This window comes from Enhydra lutris, unplaced genomic scaffold, assembly GCF_002288905.1.
Source record: "Enhydra lutris kenyoni isolate GAN:26980312 unplaced genomic scaffold, ASM228890v2 scaffoldscaffold4, whole genome shotgun sequence".
Classification (NCBI taxonomy): Eukaryota; Metazoa; Chordata; class Mammalia; order Carnivora; family Mustelidae; genus Enhydra; species Enhydra lutris.
Genome location: NW_019154088.1, coordinates 7,585,395 through 7,601,883, shown reverse-complemented (window position 1 = coordinate 7,601,883; position 16,489 = coordinate 7,585,395). Strand labels below are relative to the sequence as shown.

Below are 16,489 nucleotides of genomic sequence, written 5' to 3'. Positions count from 1 at the left end.
AGTTTTAGTGAATGTCGCATTGTCATTTTAATGAAAGTTTAAAACAAAATAAATCCATCATATGATAATAGTTCCATATACTAGTCTCGCAGATGATCAGTGAAAGTTTGTCAGTAGGTTTTTGCTGAGGCAAAAAAAAAGAAGCCTCCAGTTTTGTTTCTGAGACTGTCATTGGCTTAAAACTAGGGAGCTTGGACAGTCACTTTGTAACTCAGAGCCTCAGTTTCCCCTTAATATGGTGGTATTGAAGTGATTTCTGGTATTGACAGTGTCTGGGGGAAGTTGTCATGTGTTCTTGATCATGATATTGACTGTAAATTTGAAGAAAGTCCTTTACCTATTTATGTATTTAAAGAACATACTTTTGATCTCTGAAGTACCCTCACCGTGAAGATGTACATAACCAGCCCAATCTAAATCAATTTCTTCTAAATTATTAATATAGAGTGAGTCTGTTCTTATTTTTTTTTTACTGCAATAAAAAAAGTACACAGCATCCAATTTACCACTTACATAGACTTTTACAATATTATTTAGTAATAGTTAACTCCTGAGTATTTACTGTGAACAACATGGTGTTCATATTTTTTTTTTTTAAAGATTTTATTTATTTATTTGTCAGAGAGAGAGAGGGAGAGCGAGCGAGCACAGGCAGACAGAATGGCAGGCAGAGGCAGAGGGAGAAGCAGGCCCCCTGATGAGCAAGGAGCCCGATGTGGGACTCGATCCCAGGACGCTGGGATCATGACCCGAGCCGAAGGCAGCTGCTTAACCAACTGAGCCACCCAGGCGTCCCAACATGGTGTTCATATTAATACACCTTAGACATATATTGTCATTTAATCTGCACCGTTTGATCAGTTCTTACGTTTACAAAGATCTAACTGTAAATCAGCCCTCATGTTTACTTTTTAAATTTTAATAACTTCAAAACTTATTTACGCTCACTACAGAAAATTTAGAAAACACAGTGTAGCAAAAAGAAGAAAATTGTAGTCATCCATTCTACCACCAAGAGCAAGATAAGCCGTACTAACGTTGTTCGGTGTATCTCTCTGGATTCTCTTCCATATGTGTTTTTCACATGTGCGATAATCATGGTAACTTTTCCATAGTAGAGTCACTGTAACTAACTCTTTGTTTTCCACCATTCGCATTTTAAACAGTTACAATCTCTTATAGTCAGTATTAGTATTTGCAGAGCTGTGCTTGCACACAGAGTTGCTATTCAAACCTAAAATGGAATTTTTTTTTTTAAAGATTTTATTTATTTATTTATTTGACACAGAGAGATCATAAGTAAGCAGAGAGGCAGGCAGAGAGAGGAGGAAGCAGGCTCCCCACTGAGCAGAGAGCCCGATGTGGGGCTCGATCCCAGGACCCTGAGATCATGACCTGAGCCGAAGGCAGAGGCTTTAACCCACTGAGCCACCCAGGCGCCCCTAAAATGGATTTTTAAGGAATGATTTCAGCACAGTCCCTTCAAATGTGGAACATAAAAGTGAGGGTTGTCTGGCAACTAAAATGGGTCTAATGAGGAATGAATGGCATTACAAGAAGAGTAGCTACTCATTTCTTTTTACTGCTGAGTGCTAATTATGATAACCATGGCTGACCATAGTTGTAATAAAACAAGGAAATAGGGGCACCTAGGTGGCTCAGTGGGTTAAGCCTCTGCCTTCGGCTCAGGTCCTGGTCTCAGAGTACTGGGATCAAGCCCTGCTGAGCGGAGAGCCTGTTTCCCCCCTCTCTCTGCCTGCTTGTGATCTCTCTGTGTCAAATAAATAAGTAAAATCTTAAAAAACAAACAAACAAAAACCCAAAACAAGGAAACAAAAATACTTCCATTAACTCAAAATTCAAGATGTGTTTGTTTTATTTTAATGCGTAGAGAATGTCAGGTGGCTTTTGTTGAAAAGAAGCTTTACTTTCAGAAACAATGAGAAAATCTGTATTTATTAATAAACTTTCTGAAGGAATCTTAAGACATAGAAACTGAGAAAGATACATAGAAGAAACAAAGATGCTACAATTTGGCTCATGTCTGATTGTTCTGCAGAGTGAAAGAGGTGGTGGGTGGTGGTGCGGCAGGCCATGTTGAGTACTTTGGTTTTTTCCAGAGAACAGTCAAAGGCCTTGGGGAGATTGCGGAGGTATTTCCAAAATCTTCAAGCTGCTGGGACGGAGCTTGGATTGAGGGACACCAGTGATTCACTGAAGTGGACAAAAGAAGTGGAAACCAGAGGCACTGTTCTTGGCAGGGGAGGGAGAAGCAGAGATGACTGGTTTTACAGTGAAGGAGAGAAGGTACTAACCAAAGTAGGCAGGTGCTCCGAGATGAAGTCATCCAGGAATTTCTGGGGTGGAGGAACAACGATAGCCAGGTCTGGCTTCCCTTCACTGATCTCTCTGAACCCCCTTCCGAGACTTGTTTTTGTCATCTTGTGAACAACCCCATTTTAAGAGGGCACCAAGGGCATTGAAGAGGCCAAGAAATGTTGTAGTTTTAGCATTTATGGGTCCATTGTGTTAGAATGGGGTACAGCCTACAAAGCATCCTTAAAACCGATGAGCAGTTAATCATTCTGGTGACTTTGGCATCCGGGTATTCAATGCCAGAGGCTTTTTTCAGTTCATCAGCATCATGGGCTCCAGATTTACTCCATCCAGACCTGCTCTGGTGGGTTCAGCATTTACTTCTACTCCAGGTAGTTGAGGTCGCACAGTGCGTCACTCCAGCTTCTGATGTGTTGCTTCCCAGAATATGGCTGGAGTACCCATGCTGCCGGCTGCCCGGCTCTTCCGTTATTGCCAAGCAAAAGCAGGGCACGTGGTCTCAGAGAGTCACCCTGGGGTTCAACTGTCTGGTTCTGCTTTAAGCCCCAAAGAAAGAGCTCCTCACACTTACTATGCCTGTGGTTCCCCAACCCCCTCTGTCCCCAGTGGCTTTGAGTCCTGTTACCTGCCCAGCAACCACCAATGTCTACTTGAGATGGATTTAGCCTTAGTTAACTAAGAAAGTGTGCCCTCAAAATCCCAGGAACGGTGGAGGAGGACCCTCTCGACTAAAGAGACTTACGGGACACTTCACTCATAGTGAATATTTTCAAATAAATAAAGAAATATTCACTATTTTTAAAAGAAAAAATAGTGAATATTTTTTCTAAACACTGTGTGTATATGTATACATACACATATAAACTCATATTACATTAGTATTAATTATTTGTATTTGGAAATTGGTATGCTGACTGGGTATTCCATGATATTAAGGAATTAATATTCATTTTGTTTTAGGCATTTTAATGTATATTTTTCTTAAGAGTCCTTATTTTTAAAAGTATATACTGAAGTACTTACTGATGACATTCTATGTTTGGAATTTGTTTTAAAATAATATGAGACAGAGAAGTGAGTGTGGTACACAGGGACCAAAATTGGCAATGTGCTGATCATTGCTGAAGCTGGGTTAAGTCCATAAATGCTCTCTACGTTGCTTTGCCCACTGGGGTGTATGCTTATAGGTTTTCATAAGATCTTGGGACGTCTGGCTGGCTCAGTCCAAAGAGTATGCGACTCTTGATCTCAGGGTTGTGAGTTTGAGCCCCGCGCTGGGTGCAGAGATTACTTAAAAATAAAATCTTTTTTAAAAATCAAAAATAGTAAAAAAATAAATAAATAAATAAAAAATAAAAAAATAAAAATCAAAAATAGTAATTTTCCATAAGATCTTAAAAAGTGTCCTCAAAGCTAAGAAAAATAGATTATTAAGAACTACAGAAAATTCAAAGGAATGTTTTATTCTAACTTTCTTGGATGATGAAATAGAATATTATGCATATATTAAAGAGGGAGGCAAAGAGTAAAGAATAAGAATGGGAGGGATGCCTGGGTGGCTCAGTCGTTAGGCATCTGCCTTTGGCTCAGGTCGTGGGGTCATGATCCCAGCATCCTGGGATGGAGCCCTGTGTCCAACTCCCTACTCTGCGGGAAGCCCATTTCTCCCTCTCCCACTCCCCCTGCTTGTGTTCCCTCTCTGGCTATTTCTCCCTCTCTGTCAGATAAATAAAATCTTAAAAAAAATAATAATAATGGGATACTTTGGTTCCATACCAAAGAAATAATTTATTCATGTTCTACACTTGATTTTCCGCATCACATTCAGCCCATTCCCTATTCAACATAGAGATGTTGAATATCTGGTATCCAGAAAGACAAACAAAACTGAAATCTTTAATCTTTAATCTCACCATCAGAGGTGGGAGTTGGAGTTAAGTAAGTGAGAGAATGTAATACTCTCTTCCCCACCCCACCTCACCTCACACACACCCAGGTTTGACCTGGAAAATGCCATGCTTGTGGCATAGCCTGATTTCAGGGGGCAGTGAGCAGATTACAGAGGGGGCCATGGGAGACCACGTAGCATTCATGGTCTTTGGAATCTACTCCTGACTCAACCATTTACCAAATTATTTGGCAAGTTATTTTACTATAGTTTTTTTAATCTATAAAATGGATGATAATGGTGAAAAATTGTGAAGGTTTTAGTTTGGTTGGAAAATAAATATGGTTGCCTTAGTAGAATGTATTTACATAAAATATTATCAAAGTGCCATTACATAGTAGCTACTCAAAAATAGTAGTAATCATTATTACTGTAGATTTGAATGTTAGTGTATCATTCTCTCAGAGTAGTGCAAACTGCCTAGGGATCCCAAACCACATTATAGAGATATAAGTTGGAGATACCTGGCTAGAATGACTGCGTCAAAGAAATGACCAGAATGTTGTCATAACAGACAAGCAGAGATGAGTCTAGTAGATATCACTATATATATTTTAAAATTTTACATGAATTTAAGCTATATTAACATGTATTGAGTAAATAAGACCCCAAAAAGTAATTCTCTTATCTTTCAAAATACTAGGTCAATGACAGAAATCCAACATGAGCTATCTTATGGAATTTATTAGGAGGAATACAGACATTTCCTGTAACTAGAGCACGGGACAGGTATAGGATGCCTGTGCAGGCCTTGGGGACATCTGAAATCAGAGACTAGAACAGCATCAGGTGACACTAGCACTTCTCTGTCTCTCTCCCTTCGTTCCTCCCCCTCTTCTCTCTCAGACTTGCTTCTCTCTGCTTGTCAGTTAATCATTCTGTTTCACTGAAGATTTGTTTTCCTTCATGGGCAGGAAATACAGTACTAACGGCTGCAAATCTTGGATCTCTTATCAATAAAGATTTAGTTTTTTTCCCCCCCTCAAGTTCAGTGAAAAAAATTGCCAGGGAAGAACTTTGAGCGGTTGAAATTGAGGCCGGTGGCTACTGTTTGAACCAATTAACTGTGGTCACAAGGATGGAGTAATTTAAGAATGGAGTGTTCCTGACTAAAATCACATGAGTGAAGTTGGGGAAGTAATGTTTCCCAAAGGAAGGCTGATATTCTGGGCACACACAACAATATCTGCCTATTGCACCAAAAAAATCTGATCGAACCCAAGACTAGAGAGTGTTATTAAATTCAGGCTTGCTCCCTGAGTCTCGGGATAGGAATGGAATGCTAAGAGAGGACAGAGGAGATAAACAGTTAAGACAAGATACAGAAATGTAGAAGTAGAACCTGTGAGGATAAAAGATGGCAGCAGCTGAAAAGAGGACAGATAAGTGGCTGTTTCTCTTTTCTTTGTCTTCATAGTGCTAAGCACATGTTTGTCCCAATACTGTTAAGCATAGAAGAGCCAGAATGAGTTATTTACTTCCAAGAGGACAGATAAAGAGTACATTGGATTTATATTTCAGCAAAGAACTGCAGCTTCCCATTTCTAAAGGTATTAAACATCAAAATAAGAACTAGTTTGGGCCATAATGAAATATTGGGTACGGGAATTCTCTTTTTTTTCTATAAAAACTGGATAAGAGATGTGAAGCAAGTACTTTGAGGTATGAGAGAACAGGATAGACTTGTGATGGTGAATAAAATCAAAAGATAAGAGGTAAACTCAAAATTCATCTTGGCTCTCTGCCTGGGGCACTTTACAAATTGTTGTACAGGGAACCAGAGCCCAGAGAGGAGCGTCTCGCCTGATACAGGAAACAGACTTTATGGCTCTGGGGTGGCTGGCATTGGAGGAGTTGCGCCCTGGAGAGGAGGCATTTCCTTTAGTCTTTGGCTCAATACTAAACTGTGTATGAATATGATGGAAATCCATGATACGGAAATCTGTGAGTCAGAAGAAGTTTCATGGTTGGGAAATATTACAGTTCCAATCAACCAAAACGGAAAGATAGAGCACCTTGGACAATCAGTTGAAACATAAAAAAAAAATTTTTTTTTAATTTGACAGAGATCACAAGTAGGCAGAGAGGCAGGCAGTCAGAGAGAGAGGAGGAAGCAGCCTCCCCGCAGAGCAGAGAGCCCGATGCGGGGCTTGATCCCAGGGTTGTGGCATTGAGTCCCTTGTCGGGCTCCCTGCTCAGCGGGGAATCTGCTTCTCCCTCTTCCCCTCCCTGCCACTTGTTCTTGCTCCCTCTCTTTCAAATAAATAAATGAAAACTTTAAAAATAAAAAATAAGTGCGATGTAGGCATTGAGGTACTCTAGCCCTAGAGTAAGAGCTACCGATTCTTAACAAAGCCTAAATCTAAGCCTTGACAGGATCGATTTAAGGCTCCCATCAATTACATGTCTCTGTAAAGAAACATGATCCAAATCCCCAGTATTGTATCCACCGTGCCCAGAGTGTAATATAAAATTACCAGACCTTTTAATAAGCCAGAAAATGTGACCCGTAATCAGAAGAAAAAGTTTAATAGAAATGAACTCTAAGTTGATGCAAATGTTGGAACTAGTATTTAAGGAATTATAGACGCTATTAGAAATATGTTGAAGGATTTAAAATAATGTGAACAGATGGGTAACCTTAACAGAGAAATAGAATTGATTAAAAGAACCAAATGGAAATTCTAGATGTGAAAAGAAATACCAAAAGGAAAAATCCACTGAATGAGCTTAATACTGTATTGGACACTGAAAAAACAAAGATCTGAATTTGAAGGCAAGTCAGTATCTCAGGGAGAAAAGAGTGAAAGTTAAAAAAGACAAAAACTAGAGTTTCAAGTGACACAACTAGAGCTGATAGGGGGATGAAAGGACCTGGGACCGCGAAAACAACCTGAAAAAGAAGAATAAAGATGGAAATTTTACAGTGCCTGATTTCAAGATTAACTTTAAAGCTATAAAAATCAAGACTGCGTAAGGTCAAACATAACCATGGAACAGGAGAGTGAATTCAGGGCACCTGGGTGGCTCAGTCGGTTAATCGTCTGCCTTCAGCTCAAGTCATGATCCCAAGATCCTGAGAATGAGTCCTGCATCACGCTCCTTGCTCAGCAGGGAGCCTGCTTCTCCCTCTGCCTGCCACTCCTGCTGCTTGTGCTCTCTCTTGCTCTCTGACAAATAAATAAAATCTAAAAAAAAAAAAGAGTGAATTCAGAAATCAACATATATGGGCAACTGATCATCAGCAAAAGCACCAAAGCATGTCCGTGGAAAAGGCATGTCCCTTCAACAAATGGGAACAACAAACTGATATCCATGAAAAAAACCAAAAAACTGATACCTACATTTGGTACCATACATGAAAAATAATTTGACATGAGCCTGGGACTTGAATATAAAGTTAAAACAATAAGGTTTCTAAAAGGAAATTAAAAGAATACTTTTGTAAACTTGGGGTAGGTATTTTTAGACAAAATGCAAAGGACTTACTCTAAACGATATATATAGTAAGTTGGACTTCATAAAAATAAAAGACTTAGGCTCATTAAAGGATACCATGAAAGAAAGAAATGAACAAACCTCAAAATTGGAGAAAAATGCTTGGCAATACATGTCTTACAAGAACATTTATTATATAAAAGTATATCATTTTATATAGTTTTATGTACTTATGTATATATTTATAAATATATATTTCATACAGATAGTTTGTATTTTTATATGTCACATAAAATATAAAATATATATAATATATGATTATATATCATATATTTATATTTATTAAATATATATATTTATATATACTTTTATATATTTGGTATATAATTTTATATACCAAGTATATAAAGAACCATTGCAACCGAATAATCAAGACAACTATGATAACATGGAAGAAATAGTTGAACTCCCACTTCACAAAGGAAGATCTATAAATGCAAATAAACACATAAAACATCCTCAGCATCACTAGAAAATATGAATTATAACCTCGAGTTACCACGCTACACCCACTAGAAAGGCTCACGACACCTGGAGACCACCAAGAGCAACTGGTGAGGTGGTGGAGCATCTGGAAGGGTCATAAAATGACAGAATCACCTTGAAAAACTGTCTAGCAGTTTTTTTATAAAGTTAAAGGTGCATCTACCCTATGGCCCATCAAGTCCACTCCTCGGTATTGATGCAAGAGGAAGGAGAACCTATATCCCCAATCTGACCTATACAACAGTGTCCGCAGCAGATTTAAACCTAAAAATCCCACACTTGGAAGCAACCCAAATTATTGTTCAACATCATATGATATGATTCCAATCATATGAAGTTCTGAAACAGGCAAAACTAATCTGGGATTTGAAAAAATGAGGGTGGTGCCTTCATGGTGGCTGGGGTCAGAGGAGCTGACTGGGAAGATTAGGGAATTTGCTGGGTCATAGAAATATGCTAGATCTTGAGAGAAGTCTGGGTTACATGGGTGTATCTGTCAGAAGACATTGAACTATACAGTGAGATACGTGCCTTTCACTGTATTTCAGTTAAAGTAGAAAAAGTTACTGGAAAAAAAAAAAAACCAACACCCAAACAGGCTATAAGAAAACTGTAGAATTTCCTTCTATAGGAACTTTGAGGGGAGAGGTCCTTTTAACAATCCATGTGCCTGTAGTAGAACTTGTTAGGAGGCAGACCGAGACCTTTCAAGACCGCAGTAGATGACCAGTGAAAATGACTAACTTCGGGTTCACCTCTGGTTTAATCTGGTTTAATCCTTCAGGTTCCTCTGCATTCGTGTGTGATCTGATATCTGAGGGCCCAGATCTGAGGATGAAATGTCTAGTAAATCAAAAACCAGAGGTCCTTTGCAAGGACTCACTGGGCAGGGGTGGGGAGATAAATAAGACCCTGTGGGAGAGGACATCTCTGTTTAATCCGCCAACTGGCTGCTAACGAAATGCCCTTCAGAAAACCTAGGAAGTAAGGAGGTGAAATGCCAGATTTCTTGAAAGTGGATTCAGAAGACCACACCAGTCTACAGGAGGGGTTCCCTGAAATATACCAGGAACTCCACACATTTTGTTTTAATCATTCTTTTGAGTTTGTTCCAATTATTTTGCCAGAGTTGCTGAAATACTATAACTAGGGTTCAGTCCCCCTGTGAGTCCTCTCAGGCAGAAGTGTTGTTAGTGGTAAGGAGCCCGAGAGTTGGGTGGTGAGAAAGCGAAGTATTTTAATATCCTGGATAAAATTCCTTAGTTTAAACAAAGGAGACCAGCTTCATCCCTGGGGTTGAGATTTTGGTGTCCCTTCATTAATGCCTGGAAGGTGATAGACCCCCAGTGAACACTTCCTAGGATACCAGGAGTGGAGGGGAAGAAGACTGTCCACACACCACCGAAGAGAAGGTCCCGTGAAGGCCCCAGGGGAATGGACATCTTTGTTTTGGAGAGTATGAAGGGCCCTCCTCTCTGGCCTCAGGGATAAAATGTCACCTCAGCATATGGCTGTGCAGGCCCTATCCAGAGGTGAGCTTTGCTAACGACAGTAGGAAACTCTGTGGCCCAGATCTGTTACCTTTGATGGTGGGCCTCCGGCTCACCCCATATTGATTTCGAGTGTGCTATTGATTGTGCTTCATAAATTAGAACTAACTCAACCCCACCAGGAACTGGTCATGTTGTTACCAAGTCACCTCTTTAAGTACGTCTGTTGTGTCTAGCCCTGAAGACAACTGAAGGACCACTGATTTCTGAAACCGCAAGTGTCCTCACGGGGTCCTTCAGTAGCTCCTAGACCTACCCCAGGGCAGGAAATGAGCTAAATGGTTTCCATTAGTCTTCTCAAACTTGATTGGTCACCAGATCTCTGAAGAGATTGGCGGGGGGATGTGGCGGGGAGAGAGAGAGGGAGTGCAAGCAGGGAGGGGCGAGAGAATCCTAAGTGGGCTCCACGCTCAGCACAGAGCCCAGTGTGGGGCTCGATCTTACCACCCTGAGATGACTTGGTTTTGGCCTGAGCCAAAACCAAGGGTTAGATGCTTACCAACTGAACCGCTCAGGCATCCCAAAGAGATTTCTAAAAGTATAAATTCTGTGCCCCGTCCACGGATATCTTGATGCCAGCAGACCTGAGATGAGGAGCCTATTTGAGGGGAGGTTATCCGTTTTATTCTGGTTTGTGTTTAAGCTACCCAGGAGGTTTCGAAAAGTCCATCAGGTTTCATATATTCATTTGCTCTGGATAAGCCTGAAGGGCTTCATTCTAATAGAGAAAACCACTGGTTTCCCCACCTCCTGCCTGAAACTCTCCATTAACATTAAGGCCTCCTCACTGAAAAAAGGGATTCACCCACCAAAGCCCCAAATTTTACCCTAAATTGCAAACTTTTCTTCATTATGTTATCTCCCCTCAGGATGACTGTTATTATGCAAATATGAGTTGAAGAATATTGAAGTCCCCAACACCTTTTAACATAAGTACATCTTTCCTATGGTTCCCATAAGTCACTCGGTGTGCAGAGACACGGAAACGAAAGGGAGAAAACACACCAAGTGGGGAAAGCATCGAAGTGCTCCCTCCTTCGTGCTCAGCCCTAGAACTGTCTGGACTGGCAAAAGAGTGTCATGTTCCCTAAGTCACGAGCGTGGCTTGGGCAGCTGTGCCAGGCGGTCCTTAAGAGGGAGCAAAGATGAAGTGACGATGTCTACCTTCCAGTGATAAAACTCAGCCAAGCAGGTGAAGCGAAAGCCAGCCGTGAGCCCCCTCCTTGCCGACTTCTTATACGTGGGCGGAGGGGGTGTCTGAATTTGTTTGGCAGTGAGTGATCCAGCATCCCAGTGACTGTTCTGGGGACCCCTAAAATCTTTGCTCCCTTGTAATCATGGTTGGCTTCCATCTGGTTCCTCAGCTTCTAAGCAGGCAGGGAAGCACGTGGACAGGGAAGGAGGTTGGGAGTCACCGTGCTGATGCCAGCAAAGTGAGATAGGAGGAATAGTGACTACACATAACCGTGCTGCTCCAATAGCAGAATCAGCTGAGCTCAGCAAAAAACAGGGTTTCATGCTACGCATGTAACAGCAAGGGCGGGCACACACACACACACACACACACTTCCTAGGCTTCCCTGGGTGGCTGTGTCTCCTCCTTGGGGGGTCTGCGGTTAGGGAAGACTATGCAAGTGGAGATGAAAATAAGTTCAAGGTACTTTAGAAATGATCTACCTTGGAAAGAGCCCTTAAGGCCAAGGTTGTGAGGTGCAATAGCTTGGCAATTGGGACAGAATGTGGGGTGAGAGGACACTGCTTTGCTCCTTCTGTAGACCATCTACCCTGGCAGAATTTCAAGGTAAAGGTCAGGGTAAGGGCAGCTCCCCAACTCAGTGTGTGCAACCCTGAGGGACATTTTCACATTTCTCTCCCTGCCTCACCAGTGCTTTCTGTTTCAACCAAACTGGACTTCAAATCTTTTCCCAGATATACTCGGACCTCTCTCGTCTCCCACAAAATGTTTCTTCCGCAACCCAGAATATGCTCACCTCCATCTTCATCTGTCAAAATCTCAGCCCTCTTGGAGGCCCAATCTCAAGGCCCATCTCAGAGGCCAGATCTTCATGAAGATGAAGAGGTTGCTTCTAGTCAAACCTGGCTTTCCCTCTCCACACTGTCTTACTGTTTTGTTCACGCCTCTCCCCCGACTCTTACTGTATTCTGTACCGTATTATAGCTGGTCGTCTCTGGATACTTCCTGGGACAAGATCCTGGTTATCTCTGCAAGCTACCTCCCCATCCCCCCCCCCCCAGTACCTAGCACAGCACTCTTGAAACAGAAAACCCCCAACTGACGATGAGAACATCCAAATCTGAAACTCCACCTCTGCTCTTCCTTGATGGTGTTATCCACAGGCCAGTTGTCTATCCAGGAGTGATACCCGAAATATTTACCCGCTGTGGCACAGGCCCTCATCAGCATGAAGCAGATGCCAGTTGGTCAGACTGAACATCCTCCCTCTTGTGCCATTCTCGTCTCTAAGATGGATACAGCACCTCCCCACCTCCCAAGGGGACGGTGATGGTCAAGTGAGATTATGCACCTGAAAGTATGTTGTAAAGTGAGAAGTGTTACGCAAATGTAAGTCAGGGTTGTTGAGTGGGATTTCTGGGCTGTGTGTGTGAGGCTGGTTACTCTGCCTTTAGTATTTCCTTCTGCTTTGCTCAGAGCAGAATCTCAGGAGCTGACTGGGGAATTGTTGGTCAGTTGAATAGGACACAGAAATTAGAGAAATCTTGGAATCAACCTTTTGGAACCTACAGAAACTCAGGATATCAACTCTTTGAAGCATCTCTCTTTAACTTTCAGCTCTGAATATTTCAATTTTCAGTAAATAAGTTTTGGAAGACCTAATCAAAATCAAAAGAAAGTGCTTTTTGAACATTAATCTAAAGCTTTTCTCACTGAAGCTTTCGTTATAATTATTTTTTATTGGAGTGTAGTTGACATACAATATTACATTAGTTTTAGGTATACTACATAGTGATTTGACATCTATATACATCACAAAATGATCACAAGTCCAGTTACCGTCTGTCATCATAAAAGTAATTACAGTATGATTAACTATATTCTCTATGCTGTACTTTACATCCCTGTGATTTATTTTATAACTGGAAGATTATACCTCTTAACCCTTTTTACCTGTTTCACTTGTCCCCCCCCGCCATCTGCAGCCCTGAGTTTGTTCTCAGCATTTATGAGTTTATTTCTGTTTTTGTTTTGCTTGTTCCTTTGTTTTGGGGGTTTTTTGTTTTAGTTTCCACATATAAGTGAAGTCATAACATATTTGTTTTTCTCTGGCTTATTCCACTTAGCATAATACCCTCTAGTTCTATCCATATTGTGGCAAATGGCAAGATAAATTCTTTTTTTTTTTTTTTAAGATTTTATTTATTTATTTGACAGAGAGAGATCACAAGTAGGCAGAGAAGCAGGCAGAGAGAGGGGGAAGCAGGCTCCCTGCCGAACAGAGAAACCGATGCGGGGCTCCATCCCAGGACCTTGGGATCATGACCCAAGCTGAAGGCAGGGGCTTAACCCACTGAGCCACCCAGGCGCCCCAAGATGCATTCTTTTTTCTGGCTGAGAAATATTCCACTGTGTATGTACACCACATCTTCTTTATCTGTTCATCTATCGATAAGTGGACAAGTTGGTTGCTTCCATACATTGCCTACTGTAAATAATGCTGCAGTGAACATAGGGTTGAATAGATCTTTTTGAAGTACTGGTTTTTTTTTTCCTTCAGATAAATACCCAGAAGTGGAATTGCTAGATCATATGGTATTTCTATTTTTAATTTTTCAAGGAACCTCCATACTGTTTTGTACAGTGGCTGCACCAGTTTGAGTTCCCACCAACAGTGCATGAGTGTTCCCTTTTCTCTGCAGACTCCACGAGGAGTTGCATGCTAAACCAACTGAGCCACCCAGGCGCCCCTTCTTATCTTTCTGACACTGTCCATTCTGACAGGGGTGAGTCATGATTTTGATTAACATCTCCCTGATGAAGAGTGATGTTGAGCATCTTGTCATGTGTCCGTAGGCCATCTGTATGTCTTCAGTGGAAAAATATCTATTCATGTCCTCTGCCCCTGTTTTAATCAGATTTTTCGGGAGGTGTTAAATTGTATGAGCATTTTATATATTTTGGATATTAACACCTTGTCAGGTATATCATTTTCAAATATTTTCTTCTATTCATTAGGTTGCCTTTTTGTTTTGAGGATGATTTCCTTTGCTGTGCAAAAGATTTTTGGTCTGATATAGTCCCAAATATTTATTTTTGCTTTTGTGGCCCTTGCCTTTTTTGGATTGTTGCCCAATTAAAAAAATATATATATATTGCTAAAACTGTTGTCCAAGAGTTTACTGCCTCTGTTTTCTTTTGGGAGTTATAGGGTGTTGGATCTTACATTTAGGTCTTCAATCCATTTTCAGTTGATTTTTATGTATGGTGTCAGAAAGTGGTCCACGTTCATTCTCATGCATATAGCTGTCCAGTTTTCCCAGCACCATTTATTGAAGAGTCTATCTTTTCTCCAGTGTAAATTCTTGCCTCCTTTGTCATAAATTAATTTACCATATAAGCATGGTTTATTTCTGGGTTCTCTATTCTGTTCCTTTGCTCTAGGTGTCTGTTTCTGTGCCACTCTCATAATGTTTGGTAACAATAGCTTTGTAGTGTATCTTGAAATCTGGGGTTGTGATACCTCCAACTTTGTTCTTCTTTCTCAAGATTTCTTGACTGTTTGGGGTCTTCTGTGGTTCCATACAAAATTTAGAATGATTTGTTCTAGTTCTTTGCAAAGTGTCATTGGTGTTTTTATAGGGATTGCATTGAATCCGTGGATTCCTTTGGGTGGTGTGGACATTTGAATGATACTGTTTCTTCCAATCCTTGAACATGGTGTATCTTTCCATTTATTTGTGTCATCCTCACTTTCTTTCATCATTGTCTTACAGTTTTCAGACTGCAGCTCTTTCATCTCCTCCATTAAATTTATTCCTGATATTTCTTTTTTGATGCAGTTGTAAAGGAGATTGTTTTCTTAATTTCTTTTTTTTCTTTTTTTAAATTTTATTTTTTATAAACATATAATATATTTTTATCCCCAGGGTACAGGTCTGTGAATCGCCAGGTTTACACACTTCACAGCACTCACCATAGCACATACCCTCCCCAATATCCATAACCCCACCCCCCCTCTCCCAACCCCCCTCCCCCCATCAACCCTCAGTTTGTTTTGTGAGATTAAGAGTCACTTATGGTTTGTCTCCCTCCCAATCCCATCTTGTTTCATTTACTCTTCTTGTTTTCTTAATTTCTTTCTGATAGTTTATTATTAGTATATAGAAACATAATAGATTCCTGAATATTATTTTGTAACCTGAATCTTTACTGAATTCATGTATTAATTGTAATAGTTTTTAATTAATTCATGTAATTAATTGTAATAGCTTTTTAGTTGAGAGTTTAGGGTTTTCTATATATGGTATCATGTCATCTGCATATAGTGACAGTTCTATTTCTCTTTACCAATTTGGATGCCTTTTCTTTGTCTTGTCTGATTGCTGCAGCAAGGACTTCTAGTACTATGTTGAATACAAGTTGTGAGGGGACGCATCCTTCTCTTATTTCTGGTCTTAGAGAAAGGCTTTCAGCTTTTCACTGTTTTGATGTTTGCTGTGGGTTTGTCATATATGGCCTTTATTATGTTGCAGTATGTTCCCTCTATACCCACGTTGTTCAGAGTTTTTAATCACAAATAGATATTAAATTTTGTGAAATGTTTTTTTCTGCATATATTGAGATTAGGTTTTTATCATTTATTTTGCTAATGTGATACCGCACATTGATTTGTAGATATTGAACCATCCTTGAAAACTGGAGTAGATCACACTTGATTGTGGTGTAGGGTCTTTTTAATGTATTGTTAAATTTAGTTAATATTTTGTTGAGTATTTTTGCATATATCTTCATCAGAGGTATTGGCCTATGATGTTCTTTTTTGTATTGTCTTTGTTTAGGTTTGGCATCAGGGTGATGCTGGTCTCATAGGATGAGTTTGCAAGTACTCCTTCCTCCTTCAGTTTTTTAGAGTAATTTGAGAAGGATAGGTATTAGTTCTTCTTTGAATGTTTGGTAGAATCCCCTGTGAAGTCATCTATCCTCTTTTTGTTGGGCGTTTTTTGATACTGGCTTCATTTCATTACTAGTAATCACTTGATTCAGGTTTTTTATTTCTTCTTGATTCAGTCTTGGAAGAGTGTATGTTTCTGGGAATTTATACCTTCTAGGTTGTCCAATTATTTGGCATATAATCATTGATAGTATTGTTTTATGATCTTTCAAATTTCTGTGGTGTCAATTATAACTTCTCATTTTTTTAATTTGAGCCCTCCCTCCTTCCTACCCCTGCCGCCGCTGCTGCTTTTCCTCCTCCTCCTTCTCTCTCTCTCTCTCTCTCAATCTAGCTAAAGGTTTATCAATTTTACCTTTTTGATGAACCAGCTCTTAGTTTCATTAATCTTTTATATTGTTTTGTTTTCATTCTCTGTTTCATTTATTTCTGCTCTGATTTTTTGTTATTTCCTTTTCTACTAACTTTGGTCCTTGTTCTTCTTTTTCTCTTGCCTTTAAGTGTAAGGTTAGATTGTTTGA

At 40.1% G+C, this 16,489-nt stretch overlaps 1 protein-coding gene across 3 annotated transcripts in view; it reads left to right on the top strand.

Annotated features, from left to right (window-relative positions):
- LOC111140724 (RAS guanyl releasing protein 1) overlaps positions 1–16,489 on the top strand; it is an 80,926-nt gene that overhangs the window by 13,656 nt on the left and 50,781 nt on the right. The window lies entirely within an intron of this gene.